General features: G+C 41.3%; 1 protein-coding gene across 2 annotated transcripts in view; it reads left to right on the plus strand.

Annotated features, from left to right (window-relative positions):
* Window positions 1-24164, plus strand: part of LOC130185693 (thyroid hormone receptor alpha) — a 105566-nt gene that overhangs the window by 21169 nt on the left and 60233 nt on the right. For both annotated transcript variants that reach the window (XM_056402290.1, XM_056402292.1), the window contains exon 3: window positions 18226-19524. The gene's annotated coding sequence lies outside the window, so the exon portion shown is untranslated. The remainder of the gene's footprint in view (window positions 1-18225; window positions 19525-24164) is intronic.

Here is a 24164-nt window from a genome sequence, read left to right on the forward strand (position 1 = left end):
CAGCTGCTCAGAAGCTGTTTAGAAAGGAAAGCAGCAGGTTCTTCTGAATGCAGTTACATTAGACTGACGATGTAACATTTAGAACTATCGTTTCATGAGGATTCATTAATTCAAGATGTAATTTTTGAAATATTTCATTCAAACATAAAATGATTGGTATATAAAATTAATGCAGTAATGAAGGTTAAAAGAAGAAGTTGGGAGAGAAGCCGTCAGACGGGTAACGAGAGGAGAGTTCAGAGCCGTGCGTGCACCTCTGTGAGACTCTGCGCTGCATCACGGAGGTAGAGACGTGCAGCAAAGACACCGCGTGAGATTACAGGAACAGATGTGTGGTGTTTTGACAACAACAGGAAGTTGGGTGTTGTTTGGCACAGAGCGCATATAAGTGATTTAGATACCTCATTGCAGCAATTTTCACTCAAAACTCATGGATGTCATCATCTGTGATCGTCAGTAAACCTCCATGAATCTGCTGAGAAATCATGGAAAAACAAAAGACGCTCCTTCTGCCTCCGGAACCCGTCTGAGAATCATCTTTTTTTTTTTTTTTTTTTTTCTTGTTTTCACATTTTCTTCAGTATCAAATAATCCAGTAATAGTTGTCTGTGTATCCGTGGGAACATTACAAACAGAAACTGCTAATTGCTAATGATGTCAAACAGTCTCAAAGCTTCTAGATTATGGGAACTGTAATTCTACCGGGTTACTGTGCGAGTCCCCCCTGCGCCTCTACAAGGATAAGCGCTATGGATAATTGATGAATAGATGTGAGACAAATAATAATGACAGAAGTAACAAAATCCATTCATATTAACTGTGTTTTTGACTTAACTAAAGCTCATTTTGTCCCGTCACCATGGTCCTTTTATATATACGTCGGTCTAAAATCACACTGCAGTGAATGCTTGTGAAATGCTGAATATTATAAAACAACTGGAAGAATTCTCCATCGAATAACGTTATATAATAATGTTGATGAGACCAGTTATTAAGGGGATTCACTGGAAGGAACAGAAGCAAAAAAAAATGATTCTGGCATCTCTGTACTTCAGCTTCTCAGTATTATCTGCCAACATATACGCTGATACAAAATCTGTGTGTGTGTGTGTGTGTGTGTGTGTGTGTGTGCGTGCGTGCGTGCGTGCGTGCGTGCGTGTGTGTGTGGATGAGGGGATGGTGGACGTGTACTTGTTTATGTGTGCCAGTATTTGTTGTATACACAAGTATGTGTTTGTGTGTGTATTCCATTTGTTGTTTGCGCTCATGGGACTCATCATGTCATAATTAGTTCTGTTCTGACGAAGCGTGATTGGGCCGCCGAATGATTCGACAGCACAACACACACACTCCGACTCATTTCTCCAACAACACTCAGAAGCATGAAGCAGCTCACAACACTCAGTATGTTTCCAGTCATCTGTTGTTGTGCTCCAGGCCTCATTTATAAAAGCATAAAGTGCTTCAGGGTAGGTTTGGATAATCTGGTGTGAGGCCCAGTTAATAATAGACAAATAAACCCTTGTTCCCATCCGAGCACCCCCCCCCCCCACCACCCAAAAAAAACCCACTGAGCTTTGTGTCCTCAATCTTTCATCTACTGCATCTCCCTGTTTTGTTGATGCTGCATGATTGATTTGAACGTAGAAACTCCTGCTGACAGCTGACCGCCGGATGAACTCATCACCAGGTTGGGGTCAAAGGTGGCGTTATCTTGGCACAGCGACATCTGTGTGGTGACCCAGTTTGAGTCCTCTGAGCGCTGTTCTTTTCAGTCGGATGACGCGGCAGTGACAGTGTAGTATCTCACAGCGTGTGCTTCTGACGTCCTGAGCTCACCCCAAGGATCGGGGCCAATTAAGGCTTTTTTTAACGGCTTAATATGAGCCGCATGAAGCTCAATCAATTTGCTTTTTTGTTGTTTATTGTTATAGCCCATTCTGCTCAGGGTCGGGGAACAATTGGGATATTGAATGCAATTTAAATTGTCATTATGTCTATGAATGGAAAGGGACTGGTTGTATTTGTGAGCTACATGGTATTAAACTTTTACCAAGCAGAATAACAGTCCTTTCTTTTTGTCTGCAGGAAAATAATCAGATGAAATGCTGATCGCCTCTGGTGAACTTGCTGTAAATTATCTATAGAATAAATGGCCGGTTTAGCTGATATTTAACAAGATATTGTATGATTGGGATTCTTAGAAAGTCCTGACAGTTAACAGTTGTGTTAATCAGTAACACTTGAATAGATAACGGCCGGCAGTAATAAAGACAAACTGCTGATAAGTCAAACCTGACAATTCAAAAGTATTAGGAGCATTTTCATGCAGCTGTTTTTATGTATATTGTCATCTGAGCATAGAAAATTTGGAAACACTAGAAATAAAAAAAATAAAGAATTGTTGTAAAAACAAAATGCGTCAAAGTAAAATGGAAACAGACTTTTTGTCATTGATTTGCAGCAAACAAAAATATTAAATCTGTCCGATTGATCCATGAGTGTAAAGTTGATACATGAAACATAAATGTCATATTTCCCTCATATTTTCTACATTTTTTCCATCGTTTTAACAATTGTCTGAAAATTCAGTAATATGTTCTACTGCATTTGATTAGAAATTTAACTACGGGCATGAAGAATAACTCATTAATAATTTTTTTGACCACCTGGGGGCAGCACAACAACCTGTAAACACGACATTGTTAAATTATCTCCCTATGAAATCGCTGTGGCTAACATGTTAGCAGACACAGAAAAACAGTAATAATTTCAAACCCTGTCTCTGGCCACATGATGAATGATTTTTGGTTCAGTTTTGATCTCCGCAGCTCTTAAGCTTCACCAGCTGGTCGCTAACTTTGGCTGTCTGCTGTTTGGTGCTGAACAGATTGTGTACAATGGGTTTATCAATGGGTTTATAAACAGATGTGGCTGAGAATACAGAAGTCGTCGGGGACGTTAAACGTCATCACAGTGAACATGAAAACCGATGGCTTCGCCACTCCACCTTTACACCTCGTTGTGTTTATATTCCTGCTTTTGCAAACTATTGTTAACTTTGTAAGAGGAAAGGAAAATCACAAGTTCAAGTTTAGTAGTGGTGACGTTGAAGTCATGTGACCAAGGTGTTCGTTCATAGCCCAACATTAGCTTTTTACTTCTGGCGATTGTCTTTAGGCCTTAAAGATCATAATAGTGTTTTCATTTGTGACGATTATCCTGCTGAACAAAACCTGTAGGCCTAAGTATCATAAACTTTTGGTTGTCGCTTTTCTTTTAGCTGATGCATTAGCCAAATGGCTAACATTATCTCTGCGAACTTTGCTGCTGAAGATAATAGCAGAGCTGCTAGCATAATACTAACCCCTAAACTCTGACAGCATGCGGGACAAAATACTACACAGTGGATGCATTTGTCATGAACAAGGCTTTTTTAAATTTTTTTATTGTAACCTGTAACTCTACAAACTGATTCGGCTAATGAAACGGTCGTACCAGAGCCCCGTACACCCGACTCCAGCATGTGGACGATACCAAGTATGACAGGCTGACAGGTTTACTAAGCTATGATTGGACAACTGCTGTTTGGGTCAGTCAGTCAGTTCACTAAATGTAGTTGAAATAGTTCATACCAGGGGTCTCCAACAGGGGGTTCGCGAGCTACCAGTCGCTCCTCCCTGTTTTAAAGTAGCTCGCCCCAAAGGTTCTGAGACGGTTTTGATATGATATGTGAATAAATGTAACCAGTAATGTAAGACTGGAGGAGCGCTCGGAGTGAAGAGGGTTGGAGACCCCTGATTCCCACCATTGACATGATTTGAACTGTTTGATGGCTGCGTTGGTGAGTCGGTTTGCGTCGGTCTGACGTGTTGCAGTGTCACTGCTTGAATGTGGGACAAAACTGTGTGTGTAGACGAGGCAGAAAAGCAGAGCTAATAAGTGTCTGCCCAGAAGACTGGATATATATAGACTTGCTAAGTGGGTCAGTGGCCTCACGAAAAGACAGACAAACGCTTCACTGCATGTAATATGTTGCTGAATAGGATTTTTCAGGAGAGTGACATACCAGGAGGTAGAGACGTGGACGTGACCAGAGCAGTTTGAGTGGCTGGGAAAGTTTGGGCGGGGAAAGGGAATGGCTTTTGTCTTCTATGTTAACTGCTGAGCAAATATTGCCAAAGATATTCATGATCCAAGTTCACTATACCCACATATTCAAAATGTGTAGCTGCTCAGAGTCTAACAGGAGAAAAGAAGAGGAAGAGTGGTGGAGTGACGGCATTTAAATGAGAAGCTGCTGATTGGGCCTCTGCTGAAGATTTTGTTGAGGGATTAGTCGGCGTAAGGCAGCTAATCAGTGCATTGCATTAATGACAGCAGTGCTATCAGTGCAGTGTTAGAGTACATTTTAATGAATAGGTAATGAGACTAATGACTGTGACTTTTCCTCTTTGCCCCCAGCACATTTTTTCAAAATGATAATTGGAACTGCAAGTGGCACGTCTGAGTACGGGAATACCATGTAATCTTCAGTCCAATTTTAATGCAATATGTTGTTATGACAACAGTTTTTCAACTCTGAATAAATGCGAACCGTGTGGCAGATGGTTCTGCTGGCAATTTTCATTCCGTTAGAGATGCTTTGAATAAAACTGAATGAGTCCAAAGGTTAGTCGCCTCCATTTCAGTCTCTCCAGTGACAGATGGTTTGCTTGTGGTTGATGACATGTCTGGAGTGGAACTTGAGGGGAAAGTACGGTGGCCCTGAGAGCTCAACTTAAGAAAACACATGCAGCTAGACAAAACACGGACAAAGTCAGAAAACATGTTCATTAATGTGACAACACGTGTGCTGCAAATACTCGCACCACAACCCAATACAGTAACGCATTTTGTGTGAGTGTGGCATCACGGTGTGTCCTGTGTTGTTTCATGTTGTATTTGTCGAAAAGGTCACTCACACTGTACCAATTCCGTGCTGCCACAAAGTTAAGTAAAGTTTTGGTTGTTTTACATCCATGGTTTCTGTACTTTGTGTTCAGAAATCAGTTGGAAAAAGCTCAATGCACATTCAAGCACCTCATAAATAAATAATAGTCCAAACGAATACTCCACATGAACGAAGCAAAAAGTGCGATTGGTTGTAACAGTTAGTAAACAGAAGAGGATTGTGGGTGAAGAGTAGCGAACAAGTGTCAGAAAGAAGCATCAAAGCGGAGGAAAGATGAATCACAACTTCCAGTCAGGACTTTCAGAATAAAATCAAGAGAGAGGATGCAGAGATTTGTTAGTTGGGCCTTTAACCTCGAGCTGAAGTGACAGGCTTTGTGTCTAGGCAACCAGACGCACAACTAATCATGTGATCACACATTCCCATCACAGTGTACGGGACTGTTGCGACTCTGTTGTGACATTTAGCCAGATATCATCATGATACTCTTTGACTAAAGGTTTTTGTTGCATTGTAATAAGGAATCCTGACACATCAGGCAAAAACACAAACTGAATTACTCAAATTAAATCGATATGTTGTCCTGTCCCAGCTGGAGGTCCTGTGTTTTTATTCAGGTGTGTGTTGGGAAACTGAACTATACCCAGGCAGGAAAAGTATGGGAACCACTGTGAAAGTGTTTTTTAAGTACATGCTCGCTATATACATGTATATGTCCATCAGTGTGTGTTCACACTAACGCCTCACACGGCCTCTGCCACTACACTTTATAGCAATTTAAAGTATTCACCTCAGTGGTGAAAAATGGGACGCTCGCTCTCCGCTATTAGCTTCGCTGTCTCATGAAAAGGACGGGCTAGAGTGGAATTGAAATGGCTCACCCAGCCTTGATCAAAACGATAGCGAGCACTCGAGGATCACTGCCGCACTACATCGGGCACATTACTTTAAGGCATTTATCTTCATTTCATGTGACAAACGTAAATCGCTTTATCTAAAGAGGTTGAGTCAGATTTAGTCCAAAATAACACTCGCATGTCGGGCGCTGCTGAGTGAGGTTTCGTGGTGATTCAAAAGCATTTTTGCATTTAACAATGAGTCATTGACAACATCATAAAACTCATAACATAACATTTTCCTGCACGCTTTAAATGTTATTCAGAAGTGATCTCTTTTTCCTCCACATTTTTCTTTTGATAACTTCCTTCCCCTCATCTTTCTCCCTGCTGTCGTCCCTCTTCCCTCCGTCTCTCTTCGTTTCATCTCCACATCCCTTAAGCAATCCTCTGTTCCTCCTTCATCACTCTTTATCCACATCCTCTCTGGCTCGGAAAGCTGTGTAGGATTTGTGTGTTTGCGTAGGTTGATGTATGGAAGAGTGTGTGTGTGTGTGTGTGTGTGTTGCACAAATGGGGGAGTTGTTCTGTGTCTGAGTGCCTGAAAAACAGATAGTGGTACTTTTTTTTCCTGTTATTTTGGCAGATGGCACAGTGTTCAGTTTTCATGACTTTCATATGGTTGCTATGCAACCATTGGAAGACAGCTTTTTCACACCTCCACCCTCTGCTCTTCCTCCGTATCCTCTCCTGCTTCCTTCTTATTCTTCATTCCTTCTCAGCTTCTTCCTCCTCCACTTCTCAACTTTCTCCATCCTCTTTTTATCTACAAATAATCCGTCCATACTTCTGTCTCTTCTCATCTGTCTACCATGCCCCCACCCCCTGCCTTCCTCTCTGTCCTGGTCTTGGCTCAGCTGCTGGCAAAGCGTACGGCATCCAAGGTCACCCATGTTGTGCTCGCACTCTGACAAGTGTGCTGGTGTGTGTGTGTTTGTGTGTGTGTAATAGTTGGGAGAATGTCCCCACCCATAAACAAGCAGTAGTGTGTGCTGGTGTGTCTACCTATGGCTGTCTACCGGTGTATGTGTGTGTGTGTGTGTGTGTGTGTGTTGTTTTGTGAATTCCTTCATGCTCTTTGCTGCACGGTTGTGTGTCTGTGTCCTCATACATGGCATGTCTCTGGGTGTCCTTTTGTGGCCTGCTTGCGTAACCGTCCCCTGAGGTCACACTTTATAGGCGCTGATATAGAAGGTGATACAGGAGGTCTGTCTGTCTCCGGCCACTTCACCCAGCTCACACTGGCCCTCAAGTGTCGTATACACATACTGGACAGGTTTCACAGTGAACAACAATGAATGCAATCCATTGAAGTCACATTCTGTCACAGAAAAACATGCAGATGGATGAATCGGCTAACTGACCACTGACAACATCTTCCTTTATAAGACTTATTGAATATTTTCTATAGAGTCTTAAGAGTGAATATTAACATAAGGAAAAAACATGAGAAATTTTAGAAAATATGAAATGTAGAGAATAATAAATTAAAATCCTCCCCTGCCTGGTGGTAATACAATATAAATATAACCCTATAGACTATGGTTGCAGCGTCGTAATAAATATTATCAGCTGCATCAGGCCCATTCAAACAGTATGTAATACTATTTATACTACGACTACACTGAATACTTGATGGTTTTTATGTGCTGAGAGACGTGTATCCATATTGTGGAGTATGTTCAGCCAATCAGCATTTTAATTCAATCAATATTCAATGTCACTCCATTGCTTTCCGTCTTGCATTAGTCCAGAGTTTTAACTAAACCTTGACTGAGAGACGAGTTAAGAAGTTACTACATTAATGGAAAAACGAGTCAAAAATCGCCTTGACATTTGCAAAGACATGAACGATCGTTCTGATGATCGTCGATCACCGTTATCATCGTCCATCAGCACAACTCTACTCTGTTACTGAAGAGTCGAGTTCTTATTCTCTGGGCAGCAACTTTCACTTCACACAGAGTCATCTGCAGCTTTAAGGTGGTCTTACACCAGCCACAGACATTTCTTATGGATCCACTGATCAATAAAACATAACTTTATGATTTTTTTTTGTTCTACAGCAGGACGTTTAGACAACAGAGATGACACTGCTGTCACTTTCTGCCCATTTAACTTCACTCAGTGTCTGTGTCAGTGTCTTGTTGCCCTTTCTATGTTTCTGACAGGTGATTATTATCATCAGGGTAGCATTTTTTTTTTTTTTTTTTGTCTTTCTCTCAGACAGACTTACTTACTAATGAGTCTTGAGGTGCAAAGGTCTAAGGTCTTTTTCTCAGTCAGTCTCAGAATAATTAAACCATCCCCTATAAAATTTTATACTGAGAATTTGCATATTGTGTTTGTTTTTTTTTCACTTAACCCCCTAAAGGCGTTCTCGTCCCTGTTGCATGATGACAAATGGTGTCAAACCTGTCCTCGTAATTTAGCGACACTCACCTGTTGTCTTTCATGACTCGCAGTAAATGGAGTTCAACCTGTCCTGATAATTCGCGCTTCTTCTTCTGTCTTTTCTCTCTGTTGGAGAGATAGTGTCGACTTGTCTCCTGGTATGTACTGCTCAGAACTGTTTATATCTACATCAGTGCATTTGAAAACACATTGATAAGTTGAAAGTTAAAGCTGGGTTAGATAATGTTTTTCTTTTCTTTAAATTCGCTTTAACATCCCATAGTAATGAATCACTTAAAAGTTCCGTCCTCTGTGACAGACAAAGGGCTGTAACAAGTCTTTTCAGTCATTGCATTCAGACCTAACACCAGCTTGCCTGCGAGTACTCCGGCCTTGCTCACTCTTGTGTTTTGGAGTCTAGGTGATCATTAAAGCATAAGTTTAGTCGGACAAGCGGCAGTTGCGCTTAAAAAGGAAGAAGAAGAAGAAGTCACAAAGGAATGGCAGAGAAAGTACAGGCAGTTACTGCCCAAGGCTTTGACTTTGGGGGCAGCTTGCGCTCAGAAAAAGAGATCTACAACCGAAAAGACATTTCACAGTGCAAGAAGGCAATTGCTTTTCAACAATGGCGCCAACTGAGGGAACAGAAGGGCCTTAAAAAAGTGATGCATTCGTGGCTGTATTTCTGATGGAGGGCTACACTCTTGTGTCGACTCCAGCAGTTTTGGAGGAGTGGCTTTGGAGGGATACCTGAAGGGAAGGGGTGGGAGTTTCAAAATTTGACTAACTCATGCTAGTATCTCCAGTATTACCTACTCCAGCTTTAACTTCCCATTAATATTTCATCATTTAACCACGGCCACTGAAATACAGGTAAAAACTGACTGCTAGAGGTCACCTAACAATAAAACGTAACTATGGTTCCTAAGTTTGCACAAACAACCTATGGGGCTCGGGTAACCGTTTGCTTACACATTCGCTGTAACATCTGTATAAGGTGATGCTATGTTAATGTTCTGTTTTCAGCTTGTGGCCAGAAAATTAATTTGCCTTTTTAAAGCAACAAAATATTAGCATATCAAGTTAGCGTTAAAAAACAGCTAACCTGAAGAGCTGTTAACAAGCAGCTAACTTGTTTTGTGTGTAACTACAAAACTGTGGTGCTGAGGGTTTTGCCCGGTGTTGAGCTACTTTCACAACACCAAATAAATGCTAATGTTGCTCCGTGTGTGGCTGGATGTTGCTGCTAGCTAATAACGTCATACCATAGCTAACCATATCAAATTTAGAAGACTATCATTGGTCAGTGTCATGTTTTCAGTGTCTGCTTCAGCTTCCAAGTGGCACAAAAAAAACTATTCAATTAATAAAGCTTTGAAAGTTTTTAATAATTTTAAGGTTGTAGCTTTGAATAAATTGAAAACATTAATACCGGTTATCAGAGTTAATTGTATTTGTCATGCCCTGTCGGTGCGTCAGCCCATGAGACATTTCCACATAACTGGCTGTAATTTGACTGTAGATCAGGTGAACGTGCCTGTTTCAAGAAAACTAGTCTGCTGTTGGGGAGGCAGTGGAGCATAAAAAACCAATGGAAAATAGAGACACACAGACACACACACACACACACACACACACACACACACACACACACACACATACACACACACACACTGGATAATATTTTCAGTGATTTCCAGCCTTTCTGGAGATTTTTTCATTAAGAAAGCAAGATATTTTACATTTGTGAGCTCTTTCATTTTGTGGTAAAGTTTTTGAGTATTAAATCAGTATCACAGGGGGCATCTGTCTGTGAATTAATGAAATTGTTAGATCTTCATTAAAGCTCCTGTATTTGTACCAGATAGATCCTTCATTTGCATGACACTACTGTAAAATTCAAAATTATAATGGTTTCTCCAGCTGAACTCATTACTCGTCATCCTGGCTGGACTGATAATCAGACACGCTGCTCTGTTTCCACACTGTCCTATAGATCATCTTTCTGTTCTCATCATTAAGCCTTACTCAGCTTCTTCACATCAGTGCACTCAGACCCTGTACTCTGTTAGCTCGGGCTGCTCATGTGTCATAACCAACATACCGATTTCCCTCTTTTCATTCAAATTGCATGTATTTTCACATAGTTTATGAACCGCACTGAGTGTGTCCTAATGAACCACACAGTGGGAGATGAACTCCACACTTGACAGGCTTGACGTGACTGGAATATTAAAACGTATATAATGGATATCTTCACATTAGACTTGAGCTAGATTCTGATGCATTCGTGATTTATCATTTCCAGCATTATGAAGACCTGAATGTCTGTTGTTTTTCTTTTCTTTTCTTTTTGATATATGTGACTGTAAGGATGTGACAGAGTGCATGTGGTAGCCATTTTCTTCTAAGACCCCGGTGACCCCTACTCCTTCCACCGTAGACCTGTTCTACAGCAGCACCCACTGACATTTTCCTAAAAATTGTGCAACTCAGATTTCGTCTAAGATACCAAGTCACTGAATTGCTGGTCTGACCTGAAGAAGTAGCGCTGCTCAGACGGCATGTTATAACCTCTTTAAATGTAAATGCAAACCTTAACATCACTAATCAAAGTGGTTCTCAAACTTTTTCTGTCCTTTTGGAAGCCAAAAATCCATTTTTTTTTAAGGTTTCTAGTGGAAATTTGCGGCAAAACGAGTTAAATTGTACATTATTTTATTGAGCTATAAATATTAAGACCATGAACTGTTTCCTTTCAGTTTTACACACGTTTCTGTTGTGCAAATAAGAAATGTTAAACCTTTTTCAACCTGCAGCAGTTTTTATAAAGTGAATGTTCTTCTCACAATAAAACAGTTTTCTATTCAAAATATCACATGGCTAATTTGCATAATTTGTTGTGTAAAGTGTCTTAGTGTTTCAGCTTTGCTTGATTTCAATTTATTAGCATTTAGTTTATGGGGCTGTTATCTCCTCATAAATAACTCATCAATTCCCTAATATTTCCTGGGAAGAGCTACACTATTTAATTAGGTGCCAATTCTAGGGAAAACAGTAAGAACAGAACAGAAAGAACTGCTCCATTAAAAGCCATGTTTTAGCCAAAATATTTATTCATGATTTATTTAATGTTGTAAACGTCATTGTTTATATAGTATATACTTAATTGTATGTTTGCCTATTGCAAATTAAACATATATAGTGCATGTTCAGATAACCTGCTGTGGAATGGCTCAGAGAATCCAGGGTAAAGGGCATTCATTTTTTTTAAATGAACCAATTGAACAAGGTGTGTATTTTACCTACTATATAGTTAGTGCAAATAAATTAACTTTACATGCCTTTTTTACTGTCTGAATGACACCTGCTAATCCAAAAGACGAATTCCTTTGCTGCCATTTTCACACTGCTCTTTCAAGCTAGCAAACACGGCAATGCCTCTGGGGTATGACATCCAAAGATATAGTATAGTTTTCACTCTTCTGTCCAGTTCATCCCAAACCAGCTCGATGGGGTTTAAGTCTGGAGACTGTGCTGGCCACTCCATGTTTTCAAGCTTACCATCTTGTTCTTTTTTCCTGAGGTAGTTTTGGCATAGCTTGGACTTGTGTTTTGGGTCATTATCTTGCTGTAGGATGAACCTCTGACCAACTAGGCGTATACCAGAGGGTATTGCATGGCGCTGCGGAATGCTGTGGTAGCCGTATTGGTTCAGGGTGCCGCTCACTCTGTACAAGTCACCGACCCTGGATCCAGCAAAACAGCCCCAGACCATCACACTTCCTCCTCCATGTTTGACAGTTGATGTCACACACTGTGGAACCATCCTCTCGCCTACTCGACGGCGTACAAAGATCCTGCGTGATGAAACGAATATTTGAAATTTTGATTCATCAGTCCATAATACCTTCTTCCAGTCTTCAGTAGTCCAATGGCGGTGTTTTGTGGCCCAGGAGAGCCTCTTTGTCTTATTCTGACATCTTAGCAATGGCTTTTTTTGTGCTGCAACTCGTCCTGTCAAACCTGCAGCTCGAAGTCTTCTCTTCACAGTTGAAACTGAGACTTGCTTACTACGACCACTATTAAGCTGTGCTTGAAGCTGTTGTCCTGTGAGCCACCTATCACGCAAGCTGTTAACGCTCAGAAACTTGTTCTCTGATTCAGTTGTGGCTTTGGGTCTGCCAGACCGCTTCCTGTCACAGTTTCCCACAGTTTCTGAGCCTTTTGATGGTGAAGAAAACTGTACTCACTGACACCTTGACTTTCTTTGCAATTTCCCTGTAGGAAAGACCTACATTTTTAAGTGTTATGATGGTCTGTCTCTCTTCCATTGTTAATTGCCTTTTTCCTCGCCATTTTTGTAGCAACACACTACTTTCTGCAGTACAATACTGTTCACCTGATGCTCATGAGGGTCTGGTACCACAGTGTGTTCCAACACTGCTTTTATGCAGACAGAGGGGGTTGTATGTAATCAAGAAAAGTTGGAACACCTTTAGGAATTAGTAGCACCAGCTTTCAAGGCTGATTCAACCTTTATTGCTGCAGAACAGCTTTAAATTGTTAACCCACTTCATGTTCCCTGAAAAAGGCCTTTTTATAGAATTCTGAAATGTACATTATTTTTCAGTTTTGGGTAACCAAACCTTTTTTTTAACCTCTAGCTGTTCAGTACTTACCTTTGTACCATTTCAAGCTATTCATTGGACTTGCACGACTTGAATTGCAATAAATAACTGGAAAAATTAGGGTGTTCTAAAACTTTTGACTGGTAGTGTATATATTTATTGTTATAAATTCTTATTATTTTTAACGTATCATACCACATCGTTACTGGATCTATTTTCTATTGTAGTTCAAAAATGAGATAGTATTGTTGTGTATCAGATAATTATAGGGACTGTTTGATTTACCTTGAAATTTTTTTTTCTTTTTTTTTTTTTGCAATCTTTGCCAGCTCCGTCTGTGCTCCCTGATTTAATACCCTTCAAATAAAGTGGAACAAGCTTTCAATGGTGGGAGTGCTCGAGTCACATGTGAATACTGTCAGAGAAATATTCATTACTCACCCACACCATGAACCACCACACCCAGCCCAACATGAAAGCTGAGCGGGGACGTTATCAGCCTATAGCAGCGGCTTAAACAGGCTTCGCCAGTTCCATAGGATCACACGCCCTTCTTTCATTATTTTGCCCTATGGTTTCATATGGACTGTATACCTACTTGCTCCTCTGCCAACAAAGCATAGGATCCAAGTTTTACAGCCCAGCTAATTACCAATTACCAAATACCAAAGTAAAGAACAAAAAGCAAGAACAAGGACAGACATTTTCAGATATTAAAATGATTATGCTCTTGTTTGTTTTAGCATGCTGGAGTAAAAGTGTCTCTTGTTGAAGTAAAACATTTTATTAAGCTTTATTTGGTCTGATTGGTGCAGAGTTGTGTTGCATCTTCCTCACTGCCTGGGAAGAGAGAAGGTCTCTCTCTCTCTCTCTCTCCCCCTCAGAGACACACACACACACACACACACACCAGCAGTTGTTACCAACAGTTGTCCCAGCAGAGTGTGTGTAGGTGGGGTGGTGGGTGTTTTCTAGGCTCCATCCACATCCAAAAATGTAGAAGGGTCATGACAAATAGCCTCAGTTACAAATACATTATGACCTCATTCCTACCTGCTGCCAAAAATACTGGAACAGAGCAGCAGAGCAGAGCCTCAGCCAAGTCACTCTGCTCACCACACACACACACACCACACACACACACACACACACACCCACATGCACATGCACCCCGTTCCAGGTCAGTGTGCCAGTCTCTTGGTAGCAGAAGAAAAGTCAACAGGTTCACAGACAATAAGAACAACACTTATCGTTTCTGGATGACTGGAGGATAACTTCCCTTCCCTAGGTTTCCTAGCTCACCTCTCAGGTCGAAGGTCAAAGGTCACAGTTAAGATACAGAATAATGACGGGCAGTCAGCCCACTTAATTGACAACCAGCCCTAAAAATCTCACACTCCTTAGTCCAAAAATCATCAGTATAAATACAGATTTTTGGAAAATATTCCTTTGGTTGTGATCAGAAAAATGATTTTCAATTTTTGATTTTTGATCCTTTTCATTCACAGACAAATCTTTGTCTCTTTGTCTAATCTTTTTTTTTTTTTTTAATCATAGGCCTGGACTGTCTTAGTGTCAAAACCCCATTTAAAAAACGGTTGTCTACCCTGTCGAGCCTATTTTCTCTCATTGAACATAATTTTAAAAAAACAGTCTATGTCAGGGCTGTAACTAACAATTATTTTTATTGTAAGTGAAAAATGTGGCATATTTTTCTTGTTTAATATTGTTAAAGATTAAGTCATTATCAGTTGTTGATAAATTTGTTGATGACTTACTAATAAGTTTAACCAAAACAACACTATTCAAGCAAAAGGATGTGGGACCTAACATACAGTCCAAGTTGGGGTGGGCAGTTTGGCATCATAACATCATGTACATTTATCTACATCAAATATTTTGCCATATTTTTTGTACTATGGTATTATATGTGGTAACCATGTGGTAACCATGTGTTTCATTTCATAGTCTACAGCCATGCTAGCAGCTCTTTGGGGCTATTTTGCCACAGAGGTGCTTTAAGGTGTTAAGCGCTAATGTCATCATCGTAGACTGTAAGTAAAGATGGACGCAGCCTCCGTGACGTCTCCCATAGGTTTCTGAAGAGGGGTTTTGAAGCTCAGAGTGAGCTGCTTCACCGTCGCCATCTTGGCAGTTCCTCACTCTGCAGACAGCTACACTTTCTGAAAGAAAATATCTGTATCAGATTTAATTTCCATTGTTTACCCCGAGTTCACTGTTGTGTTTTTGTCATTGGACAACAGTGGAGCTCCATCAGGATTTAGACACACACACACACACACACACACACACACACACACACACACACACACACACACACACACACACAATGCTTGTTAGTACAATCCAGTAATTGGTTTTGCTATTTCCACGAAACCGTCTTGACAGTTGGAAAAAGTATTGAAACTCATCAGCCTGAATGTCTTAAAGGAGACCGAGAGGAATTATTTGACGTGCTATAAAGGCCCTGAATACACGTCCTGGATCTGGATACGGTCCACGTCTCTAAGACAACTGAGCCACCAGGTTGCGCCCCCCCTCCCCCCCTTTCATAATTTGTTTTTCATCTCGTCTCCCTTTTGCTCGCTTTCCGACAGCCAAATGGTTGTTAATTTCGTGACGGCTGGTCTTTTGCTCTGCAGCCAATTTGGCAGCCAACCAGCCATCAACTCATGGTTTCTTTTACGTCCTGACACTCATACCATATTTCTGGTACACTAGTGATAACAAGCCTGTACAGTAAATCTGTCACTGTAACTGATGGGGGAGGGAAGTCATTTTCCCTCACGGTTACAGAATGATGCATATTGTATGAAATAGCTCTTTCCTCCCGTCCCTCTCCCTCTGTCTCTCGTTCTGTCTTCCTTCATGAGATTAATCTTGATGTCTCTTTTATTTGTTGTTTCCTGCTGTTGCTTAATTAGACCCGCTGCTGAGGTCTCCCTCGTTTCCCTGAGAGACGTCTGTGTTTTAGGAGGAAGAGACCAGAAGTGTGTTTGTTGTCGTCTGCCACAAAACAGAAGTGAAGGGAGGGAAAGAGGACAGATGGGCATTTGTGCTAACCTCGACTTATCACAATACAGTTACCAAGGTAACATACTGTACAGGACTCAAGGTGTGTTCAGTCCCTGAGTGGAGGTTTTGAACAGGCTTTTGTTACTGTTTGTGTGTCTGTATGTGTGGGTGGCAGTGCCAGGGGCCGGAGGTGGTACAACCCCCCTCTGTGAATTTGATTGGCCGCCCCTTGTGCCTTCCCAACCAGAGTCAAAAGGTGCAGGTGAGTTGCCCTTTTAGTGTCATGGATGTGTTACTGCACGGGATCAGAGGCCTCTGAACCAAATCTCTGCGTAAAATGACGTTTCTTGTTGGAAAGTCAAATCACATGAAGCACAAAAACTACAAAGGGAAACAAAATGACCACAAAGGTCCGTTGTCTCTTAATCTGTCCATGGCTGTGGGGGGTGTGGATGAGCAAATACAAGCTTTTTTGTTGATGTATATATTATGTTTATATATATATATATATATATCTCAGCACTAACTCTCTCCTAATTTAACTGGGTGTTAATCAACCTCAATTTAATTGAATACATGAGTTTTGTTTGAGTGTGTGAGGGCGAGTTTGTGAGCGTAGGAGTTTATGTATCTGTCCGTACTTTTCACTATTAATGTCGACGAGTAGCACCACAACAGTGTGGTGAAGAATGCTTGAGGCTCAGTCAGGACAGGCCTTGACTCACATGGTTGTTTTGGTTGTCACCACTTACAGGATAATGGAACCTCCACCTGTGCGTGCGTCTTCAGCATGAGCCTAACTTGTTTGCCTTTATGAAAGACAGTCACACAAAGAGAATTATGTGTGTCTGTCAGAGACCCAACCCAAGAGCAGCTTGCACAGATGGAGGAAGATTAACAGGGAATGTGTGTGTGTGTGTGTGTGTGTGTGTGTGTGTGTGTGTGTGTGTGTGTGTGTGTGTGTGTGTGTGTGTCTCCGTGCATTGTGTGCATTCAAATGTGGGTTGCCAACAATAGATTTTCCACCCAGTAACTGCTTTGCATACTGAAACAGCACTGTAGCTTTTCTGATTGCAGGATGAACTTTATGCGCTTGTTTATTTACCATTGTGACATTTGCAGGATCAGAGCAGAGTTGCACACTGTTGCTTTATTTTTTGCTCCTGTGCATGAATCACTTTTCTTGTGCAACATGCCTTTGACAACATGTACATGCCATAAAAGAAATCCTCCTATAGTGTGCATATCATTTGCAGACAGTCACAGAGACATGACGGTTTAACATACTGTATGTGCTGAAGTGTTTTAGTACTTTGCCACTCCTACTGTACCTTAATGCTGCACATGTAAGTGTTCGACCAAATTACACGGGTTAAGAACAAAATCCAACTCCGTCATGATTTAGAATATGAGAAGGATCTGATTTCTTTTCATGCCTCTTTAGGTCCCAATAAATGACGGACAATGCAGACTTTTCAAATCACCTAATGTTTTACCTTCTGCACTGGTTTTTGTGAGAGTTATTTTTATTCCAAAATAACAAGCTTATGATGCCTTTATCCTGCTGTTTGTCACTCTTTTTAAGTGCCAGCGCGTTCTGCCGCCGCTTTGATATCAAACAGATGCCGATAAACTGTTTATGTTCTTTTTTTAAGTTTTCATCTATTCATTTTCTGTCACTTATCCCGTTCACAGTGGAAACAAAATTTCCCAGATGCCCATTTCCCCTACTACATGTTCTTGTTCCTCCCAGGGGAACCTGACGCATTCCTGGTCAGCTGGGATATATAATCCCTTGTGTGTGTCGAGCTCTGCCTCGGGTCTCCTCCCAGTTAGAATACCTTCTCATCCAGGAGGTTTCCGAATCACCTCCTTCAAAGTGCAGGAGGAGGTACTCTCGGCACCTTCAGGATGTCTGAGCACATCGACCTGTCAGTCAGACCGACCTCAACCCTTCATGAAAAAAACTCATTCCCCTCATTCATTTGAATGGAGCCAGTCTGTCGGTACAGCAGGATGCAAATGGGGCTCTGGCAAAAAACCAAGCTCAACTTTTGCTGCAATGCAATTTAACATCATCCTGCAACTAAACCCCTAGATACTTGAATATATCACTAGGGTAGCAACTCCTTTTCATATTAATCTTGTTTATGGCCACATGCACTGAAAATCTGTGTGGTCCATCTATTTTGTAACTGAACGCTCCTCAGTACTGGGGGGGTTCGTGTCTTACCAGTATTTTCCCTTGTAGTCGAAAAACAATATTGTGCTGTGGTCATATTCTAACCTGCTGTTGTTTTTGTCTTTTCCACAGGTGGAGCCCCTGAAGAAACCTACCTGTACATGTTGAGAGGCAGAGCCGAGCATCGACTATTTCCGATGGACACCATCAAACCTGGAGCATTCTTCTTTTTCAAAAGACGTAAGACAGAAAAAGATTGATAGAGCACAGTTTGACCTCCCGCCGTCCTCTCCTCGTCCTCTGACCCAGTCACAGAGAACCTCTTCAGCTGTCTACCTCCCAGAGAAATAGAAAAGGAAAAAAAAAAAAAAAAAAAAAGCAATTTTATTATTTGCTATCAGTTCCTCTTTTTCTTCTCTTCGTGCAACATTTCTCCATTTACCTCAGGGATTTTCTCCCACTGCCTACCTCCTCCACCGAAACAGCCAACCCAGCGACCGGACCACAGCAGCAAAAACACACCTGTGACCTCTCACTGCTGTTAACGTGACAACCTGTATTGCCTCTCAAGCTCTCCCCACTGTAACAGTGATGACCAGCAATGACCTTGGACCTCCTACCACCTGCCAGCTCAGACCTGCTCACTGCCTGAATTGTACTGATCCACACTTGTAGCCTGAACCTCGGGCTCAGTTATTACCGGAAAGGAAAAGGGTCATATTGCCAGAAAAGCAGCTACACACTCACAATAGCCTCCTGGCAACCATATACCTCAACACACACAGCTTCTAGACACTCAAGTCAAGGAAAAAACAGAAAGGAACTTTTCAGTTACAGCATTCACTGTCCTGGTGCTCAGTCTACCCAGCAGGTAACGTGCTTACCAGCCTGGTGCTTCACTCTACCCGACTCACTGCAGCATCTTCCATTTGCCTTAGAGGCAGGCGTATAGCAACAGTAGCCAAGGAGGCCTCCAGAGAAGAAGAGAGACAGACTCGGGAGTACGGCTTGGCAGGCGACTTCACTTCATTTGCTCCACAGCGACGTCACATCACACATGAGCCTCGTGATCTAAGCAGTAGCATAAATCGGCAATTGCCCACGAAGCCTTTGGGGATCCCAGAAGAGACTCAAAAGTTTCTCACCCCCCCACACACACCCCCCACCACACCCCACACTTCCCTCCCTCCTGCCTTGAGCTTCCCCTTCATCCTGTGAAGCCTCAGGAGAAGTAAAGCTACCCACAGAGCAGGAGAAGTTCTTGGGACCCTCATCAGCTTTAGAAGAGGCAAAGAATAAAAAAACTTGCTGGCAGATTGAACTACAAACCAAGGAAAAAGACAAAAGCGTAAACACTGAAGATCTATACCTTGTGACAGCGGAGAGAAAAGGAGGGAAACGAGCATTACGAGTAAAGAGAAGAATGCAGTGGTGAGTTGTGTTTTCTTATTTCCTCTGCTTGTTTATCAGCATGCTTTCCTCTCATTCTTCTCCTCAGTAGCAGGAGGCTCTGAAGACTAAGGTGTAAAGAATATATCAGTGATGTAGTGGGGATGAGTAAGAGCCGCTTGCCATTTTATATCAACCACAAAAGAAAAATACTTTTAGTTTTCTTTTCTTTTTTTTTAATTTCTTTATGTCACTAACTGACATTTAACTGGCATTTCTGCCTTATTAGATCATAGAGTGGAGACAGACAGGGTATTAAGAGAGAGGCAAGGAGCACTGTGCAGTAAAGGTCATTAACTGAATGTAAACTCTCCTGCAACGTACATGTGAGCAAAGAAACCTCAAGCAGAAATACAGAATGGAGCTCAAACAACAGGCCTTGGGGAAGTTAGCAGCTTAAAGCAAACCCTGACTGAGTGATATATGAACATAGCAATCAATATTTATCTTGCTGAGAGAGGAAGAATGACCTCTGGGAAGTGGAAGAGGGATTAAGCCTATTTGTCCATTTTACAAACAAACAAACAAACAAATAGACAAAAAGAGGATGTGAGCATTTTCAACTCAAATGCTATTCTTTGAGAAACTTTAAAGGTCCTATATTTTACACTTCCTGTGCTTTATTTGAAGTGTTGGTCCATGAGAAGATATATTTGTGGTTTTAAGAACAAAAAACCATCTCAATGGGGCACGGCTGAGAGTGGGGACTGCTTTGTTGTGACATCACAAAGTTACAGAAGTCCTGACGGCTCGTTTTTAAGGATCAGTGTCTGAATACAGGCTGTGTGCATTTCTCCGTGGTATCTCTGTGTCTTTGATACTTTCACAGTATTAATATAGAACCTAGACCTGCTTTATAATTAAAGAAGACATGGACATCTACCTTTATACAATATGGGACCTTTAATGCTTCATTTGATGCATATCAATAGTTGTCAACGTTTGGCTTGACAACTCTAATAAAATAAAGTCATAGCCCACATTTATGGTCACTTACCTTGAGGATTTTATTTCTCAGAAGTATTTCAAAAAGATTTGCAATTAGTTTTTTTTTTTTATTCCTGACATATTACACATTTTTTACTATCTTATATCAAAATAAGGGTCAAGTCAAGCAAAAGAAAAAAATCCCATCAACAAACTCAAATTGCAACCTGTAATATCCTTATTAACTGACATATATCTTAACAATGAATCCACAAGGTAAGTCAGTGTATCAGAGACTGTGAACAAACTAAAATGAGGACAAAGTAACATTCAAGGCAACTCAGTAAAAGGCTTCAGAAGATAGTGGCTGCAAATGATTGAGTTGTTCACGACTCCATGATCTTCACAAAGGCTCAAGAGAGGAGAGACGAGTTGTAAAGAAGACGGAAATTGCAGCAGAAAGGTTTTTTGGTCTGTTGAGAGTAAAGTGGAACATTTTAGCTCAAGACACTAAGTGGTATGTGTGTGTCGAGTCAAGCTCACAGTGCACATCAGCTAGTAAGCACCATGCATACTGTACCTAAAGTCTGATAGCAGCATCAAGCAGGGGGCGAATACAGAGGACTCATGTTAAATTGATAACTGTAATACGGATATGCTCCTGCAGCAGTTGGTCTGCTGTAAAATTAAATCATGTGCAGATGATGACGCGTTTCTTAGTGTTGTTCACATTCAGTGGACCGTAGTTGGAGTGGACAGTTAAAACGCTCTGAAACTTTAGCCGACGTTACATTATACACAACTGTTTTAGATTACGTAATGTGTGTGAGTTGATCTCAAGCCAAAGTAACTGTCACTATTAAACAAAACGTTACAGTTATTCATTTCAGAAAGTACCAGTGCCATCTTTAACAAAAAAACATTAACTTCAACTAGCAGCTAAATTACGCAACTCTTTTGCTATGAAATGTTTTTAAAATGCTTCTGTGTTATTCATTTTTCAAGCGGTCAGGTGTATATAACACTGATCCACTGCTCTAAACACGAGCTGCTGTCTGTGTGCTGTGTGTTTTTCCCGGTGCCAGCCATGTGTTGGCCAGAGAGTCAGTCAGCAGTTTAGATCAAAATCCCTAATCTATTGATGCCACTAAGCAGTTCCAATGTACTGTACGTGCCACCAAGATGCACAGCCGCGCCCCCTCCACATAGTGATGTATAGAACACAGCAGCCAATCAGATACGCAGCTCGTTAGTGACAGTAACATCTGCCACCAACACACATCAAATATTGAAACACAGATTTATAATGAATGACTGACATAGTTTTGGAGATTTTTTTTTTTTTTTAACTCGGTCGCTTGTTTGTTCGTTGTTGTTTTTGTTTGAAGTTTTTTCTGGGCCAGGTTGAACCCTGAAGCCTGATGAAGACTTGATAAACACCTGCAATGAGAAGTGAATGCTTATGAAATGCCATTGGTGTGGCAGTATGGATGACGATGGCAGTCGGTGAGTCCATCACTTTGGTCCAGACTGAATAAATATCTGGGCAGCCACGAGAGGGAAGTACAGACATTCATGGTCTCCAGAGGACGAATTCTAGTGACTTCTGTGACCTTTCCCTCTAGTGCTGACATTTGTGATTTATAGTAACGCATCTCAACAACTACTGGATGGACTGTCATGAACAGACATTAAGTCAATAAGGTAGACACATTCATGTTCCCCTTAGGACATACAGACCTTTCACATATAGAAAAACCACAGAGTATTCAGTCCTGAAAATTTGTCAAACGTGTGTGAAACCTGACTGTCATTGTAAGCATGTTAGCATGCTGATGTTACCATGTGGCTCAAAGCACTGCTGTCTGCAGTCATGATGAACTTGAAAAGAATTCAGTATTTTATGTGTGATTCAGTAGTATATAATTGTATATAAATAGATGAGTCTGTGCCGTGGTTTCCATCATGGCTTCTCAGCTGCTTTTAACTGTCGAGAGATGGACTTCACGTTGCAACAGCAATGGAAGGATCTTAAGGAAGAAATTAAATGGAATAGTCTACCTCCAAACATTAAATGAATCCCCTGTAAATCTGACTGGATAAATCTAAATCATGCACCAAAAAGACATTTCGAAAAGAAGATGTGAACATTTCAGCCGGCAGTCCAGTCCATCATAAGGTGATTATTGAGATCCCTGCATGAAGGTAATGCACAGCGCTTCCGCATGATAATAACTCTATTCTTTGAAATCTGCTGATGCGGTTCGGGACTTTGGTAACTGTTCCCTTTCTGACAGTGAGACATAAATAACAAAGGAGAGATTACGAGAAACAAGAGAAAAACTAGAGATGGAAGGTAGAGCTTGGAAAAGAGGGAACATGATGAGAGAGACACCAGCTTCGTCCGAGCCGTCACCTCAGACACCCTCTATCCTCTCCCTCCGTCACCTGCCTCGGCGATGGAGTCGCACGTTACCCTCCATCATTAACAGTCTCCCCACATCATAGAGCCATAACTTGTTCCCGCCTTCTGCTTTGTGTTGCCATGGCAATGCACTTACCTTCCTCCGCCACCTGTGGCTCAGATATGCGGTAAGGTATGTAATGCAGAGCCTGCGTCAGCTAATCAGATCACTGTCTTGTTTGTGTGCCAGTACAGGCTCAAACACTCGTGTGTGTGTGTGTGTGTGTGTGTGTGTGTGTGTGTGTGTGTGTGTGTGTGTGTGTGTGTGTGTGTGTGTGTGTGTGTGTGTGTGTGTGTGTGTGTGTGTGTGTGTGTGGGGCTCGCTGTCTGGCCCAGTCTTGTATAGAAACATGGACATTCTTGGACCAATCAGACGGCTTGTTGAAGACTGTGTATGTGGTCACTCATACTGCCAAGTGGCCCAGTTGTTCTGCCGCATTAAAGGGCACATGGGGCCTGCACTGTCGTCCTAATGGTGTTTCAAAGTGAAACAGAGCCACGAGAGGCAGGATGTAGCTTTGCAGCTCCACATTTAATGCAGACTCTTGAAGAAGATGTTGATATAGAGTAAAGGAGAAAAGGGAAACAGTAGAAACATACGTTTAGCTACTTATATGCAAGTGGTAAATGAGCCAGAGTTACACAGACTGTGCTCAGATATTGTACTAAATGTAAACTACTAACTAAACTATATGCTAGTTTACAGAATACTTCCGCCTGGCATCTGTGAAGCCACCATTAAATATTTATTCAGTTCAATCCAGTTTAGTGACAAATCATGATATACATTGTCTCAAGGCACTTTACAGGGTAAGGTCAAGACCTTTCAACATTATAGAGAAACCCACCAGTTCCCACAATGAGCCGCACTGGGCGACAATGGAGAGGAAAAACTCCCTTATAATATCTTATATATTAACTTATCTTTCAGGGCTCTTTAGGATTTGCAGCTCCTTGTTCTTTTGCTGTATTGCCAGCGTTGTGTCATTTTCTTTTCTTTGGGTTTTACTTTTATAATGCATCCAGCTTCTTTACTTACTTAATTGGTAGTTGCAAACGGGGCAATTTGAAATCTTTTTTATAAGCACTCTCTTCCTTGTTCTTCCATCCTGTCTCTGAATCGTTGACCAGAACATCCCTGTTAAAACATGCATGATATCACTTTCTTTTAAAATAGGTCAGCCACATAAAATAGGCAGTTTTTTTTTTTTTTTTTTTTTTTTTTGCTGCG

This window comes from Seriola aureovittata, chromosome 17 (genome assembly GCF_021018895.1).
Source record: "Seriola aureovittata isolate HTS-2021-v1 ecotype China chromosome 17, ASM2101889v1, whole genome shotgun sequence".
Taxonomy (NCBI): domain Eukaryota; kingdom Metazoa; phylum Chordata; class Actinopteri; order Carangiformes; family Carangidae; genus Seriola; species Seriola aureovittata.